Genomic DNA, 4,652 nt, shown 5'->3' with positions numbered 1-4,652 from the left:
TTTAAAAATCGAGAATAATAAAATATTTTTTTTAGAGGATTAAATTAGATGTGACATCTTCTTTATTCCTTGAATTTTGGGACACGAGTTGTACAATTTGATCGTCTTAAAACTCGTATTTTAAAGTATTTATTCAAATCAAACTCTTTTATTTTTCTATTTTTTGTCAAAACATTTTTTATCACAAAACAAATTTTCTTTAAAACACAGTCAACATATCTGTTTTTTTAACCAAGAACTACGTAGCTTTGATTTCTCCATCGCACCAGGAGATACGTAGGAGCAAGATCACAGTCTTGTCAAGCACATAAATAAAAATTTCTTCTTTTGTCCTTCATTTGTTAAGTACATATTTATTTCAAAACCATATTTTAAAAAATAGTAATAATTGCTATTCATATTTAATAATAAAGAAAAATAAATATACTTAAGTTAAAATTAATCTTGCACAATTAATTATAGGTAACTGTTTTTAACGGATGTCGTAGGGTGCTAATACCTTCCCTACGCATAATCGACTCTCGAACTCAATTTGGTTTCAAAGACCATTTTCTTTTATTTTTTATTTTTTTAAGGGTTTTCCAATATTTTCCCTATTTAAAAATAAATTTTGGTGGCGACTTTATTGAATTCGAGAAACACTCGAAATTTTAGGCCGCGACAGTAGCTTTGCAAAGTTCATTTATCTTTTCTTCTTTATATATAATTTATAATTTATTTGAGAATTCATTACCTTTTAAATTTATAAAATTAGTTTAAAACTAATTGTAATAAAAATATTTTAAAAATGATTTTATTAAAAATATTAAATACAATATTTATATTTGACCTTTTTAAGTGTATTAAATACAATATTTATATAATAGCTTTGCAAAACTCATTATAAACTGAGTGACTTCTTTATAATCAGTCCCTCCAAAAACACATTTGATCATAAATAAAATTAAAAAGATTCCTACAAGTAGAAGGAAACGAACCACAAGTAGAACCTCCACTACTTGTGAACCGTTGTCCATGAACTTGACTTGAGGAATCCAAAACCTTGTCATGTTCAAATCTCCTTGCATTGTTGCAAATTAGAAGGAAACGAACCACAAGTAGAACCTCCACTTCACTAGGATAGAGGAACAACAGAGTAAGATTCCTACAATCATCGTTATGCTCCTGGGTAGACATTGCAAAGACCCTCTGAGAGAGGAAACAAATAAATCATTTCAACATCACTTTAAATCTCCCTCCTTCTCGCCACAATGCCACAACCGATAAGATTCACCCCTCCCTAAAGAAGAGTCATCATGAAGGAACACATCACCGCTCGAGAGCTGGACGTCCCTCTAAACGTCGTCGTGGAAGAAGCCTTAGATGTTCGTTGCATCACCAAAATAAGTGGCATACAAGTACCAATCGTGCCTAGAAATACATCATTTAAGTTCTATTTCGTAAAGTACTAATGAAGTAGAAGAACGGCGATCCCACCGAGGACTTCTCACCACCAAGATTTATTTTGTTCCCCATCTCGAACCTCTTGGCTAAGCCTCCACGTTTAGACTCATATGATGGTATGACGTATCTAGAGTAAATGGTGAATACCAAGCTAAAAATTCATTGATGTAGAAATATTTATTAATGGTCAAATCCAAGCTCGCGTATTTCAAATTAGTTACAATTTGCATGTCCAAAGAGAGCAAACCATGAGAACTCATATGTTGTCAAAACTAGCAAGTACTCGAAACCTCCAGAAGTAACAAGTCCATAATCCAAGAAACTCTTGAAGCGCCCAACATATAATTTCTCAAGGACGTCACCATCACGGAAGAGGCAAAATAGGGGACAAATTTGTGGAGGCAACTAGTAATCCAATACATCATAGAGGGAAAATTTCTATAAGACCTGAAAGAGGCAACAAAGCTTCATTGATGGCGTGAAAATGTTCACTGATTGAAGGAACTTGATACAAAAAGAGATTATCCACTCGTCGTCTTAAATATGTTGAACCTAGGGAGGTCGAATACCCTCTAAGAGAAGTACATGAAGGTATCCTTGAGCAGTACCTTGGTGGACGAACCTAGCAAAAAAAGTTATGCACGTATGATATTACTAACTTAATAAGACACGAGATGCTGATAAGCTAGTAAAGAAGTGTGAGAACTTCTGGAAACACAATAATGTACATGTGGCCCCATCGATGGAGCTATATATACTCCCATCCCTTTGGTCGTTTTCTTAGGGAGATAGACCTCCTCGAACCAATTCCACATGCTCCTAATCAGTTGAAGTACTTTATTATAGTAGTGGACTATTTAACCAAATGGATAGACACATAACCACTCGCCAAGAAGAACATGACAAGGTTTTGCATTCCTCAAGTCAAGTTCATGGACAACGGTACTCCATTCATTGACAAAGCTTTTTGTGCGTTCTTTCAAGAGCTACAAGTTCAACACTGCTTCATTTCCTTCAAGAATCCCTAAACAAACTGGAAAGTCGAGGCAACTAACAAAGCCATACTTAGAGGACTCCAGCGATGACTAGACAATGCGAATGAGAATTGGGTAGAAGAACTTTGACATGTCCTCTGGGCTTATCAAACTACACCCCCACTCCAAAACAAGCAAGTCCCCTTTTTTTTTTTCCTTACATACGGCTCTAAAGTCGTGATCCCGGTTGAGATCGACAAACTCAGTTATAGGACATCATGACTATTACCCCAACCAGAGAACTCCCAGTTACTTAGAGAAGAACATTACCTCTTATATGAAGCAACAGGTTGGGATGCAATGAGCGATGTTGATGTGACATTTGCGGCTCTTTGGATTATCGATGCATAAGGCATGTGCAATGAGTAGCTCTTTGGACTCCTCTAGGAAAATGGGCACATGAATGAACCAAATCACATTGGAATGAGAGGGATCTAGAGGTTGTGTAGATATGGAACTATATGGTTGAAGGAATGCTTATGATGATTGATATATACTACCTATACCAACAAGATGCATCTTTTCGAGAGCACGTCACATAAAAAGTTCACAATTAAGCATGCTTTACTTGGAGCACTATTTGGGTGGGTAACCTTAAGGGATGTTTTTCATGATGTATGCAAGTGAGGACAAAGCATGTCGAAAAGACTTGTGTTAGTTTGTGGGGACAGTAGGAAATCCTTAAAGAAGTCTGGGATGTGACATCCATCTTGAAAAGGTACATAACTTCCATGCACAAGAGTAGTTCCAACATGACTTTAATTGGAGGACCTTATTTTGCGTAGAGCCTAAATCAACGTCAAGAACGCAAACCATAGGAAACTAGCCCCCAATTGGGAGGGTCCTTATTGCGTAAAGGGGAAAATAGATAAAAGAACGTGCATTTTGGAAAAAAAAACTACTTGACGAGGCTATACCTCGGACGTGGAACACTGACAAACTAAAGATACCAAAAGCTTTAGATAGAGAGAGAATCATGAGCTTGTAGAGAAAGGAAAAACTAAAGAAATGAAAGGGACAAATACATCCTCTATTTATAGGCATGAGATACCAAAAGACTAATGACCCAAATCGCATGTAGTCTATGCACGACCTAGATGAAGCATGTGAAAGCGTGCAACACCCCATGTTACCCAAAGCAATCATCACACACTAAACCCTAGGCCATGTGGGAACCCAAGAACAAGAAACATATGAACCAAACGGCCTACGTGTCCCATGCACTGTTCTTTCAACTCCTTTACTAACATCATCATTGTTGAAAAGTCTCATGGCACGAATATGGCTTCATAAAGGGATAGGCATGTCAAAGCCAGACACTAATTAAGGGAATCTCCCATGAATGAACATCCCTGACTACGCATGCCTATCTGGGAATATGTCACAACACTCAAAGGAAGACAAACACTTCAAATCCTCCACTTCATACATCCAAAGTACATGCTGCGGAGAAACTATTCTAGACCAAACTGAGACCCACCAAGCATATGACCATTGGACCTCAGTCCAATTCAATAAATATTGAACTCATTGCATCATTTGAGGGCCAATAGTGCCAAGTTCTCCCTCGGTCATTCAGATCCTCTAAATGATAATCAAGTAGTTGTCTGCTTTCTGCGGCAGGTTCCCCACAATGAAATAAGTGTCGCCATGTCATCACCCTTTTAATAATCTCTATCAAAATGGTCTTGCATTCAGAAACAAGGTACATTTTATTTTTTATCTCATACTTCCCACAACTCAGTCCAATTCAGTAAATGTTGAACTCATTGCATCATTCAAGGGCCAACAGTGGCAAGTTCTCCCCCAGTCTGTCAGAACCGCTAAATGATAATCAAACAGTTATCTGCATTCTGCGACAGGTTCCCCTCAACGAAATAATTGTCGCCACATCATCACCCTTTGAAGAATCTCCATCAAAAGGGTCTTGCATTTAGAAACAAGGTACATTTTATTCTTTATCTCATACTTCCCACAACTCCTACTTACTTGGGTGTCAAGGTGCTTGTAGATACTCCCACCAGAAGCAGAGCAATCAACGAAAATTGTATGCCGCCATCACCAACGACCTCCAACAGTCTCAAGTGATCTTGCACATATTAGTGGCAACATTTGTAGGAATCATCCTCCCACCTTTATCTATTTTTTTCTTGTCTCTGGTTGACATTGAGATGG

This window comes from Cicer arietinum, chromosome 4 (assembly GCF_000331145.2).
Source record: "Cicer arietinum cultivar CDC Frontier isolate Library 1 chromosome 4, Cicar.CDCFrontier_v2.0, whole genome shotgun sequence".
NCBI classification, from domain to species: Eukaryota; Viridiplantae; Streptophyta; class Magnoliopsida; order Fabales; family Fabaceae; genus Cicer; species Cicer arietinum.
Note: the sequence above shows the minus strand (reverse complement) of the source record.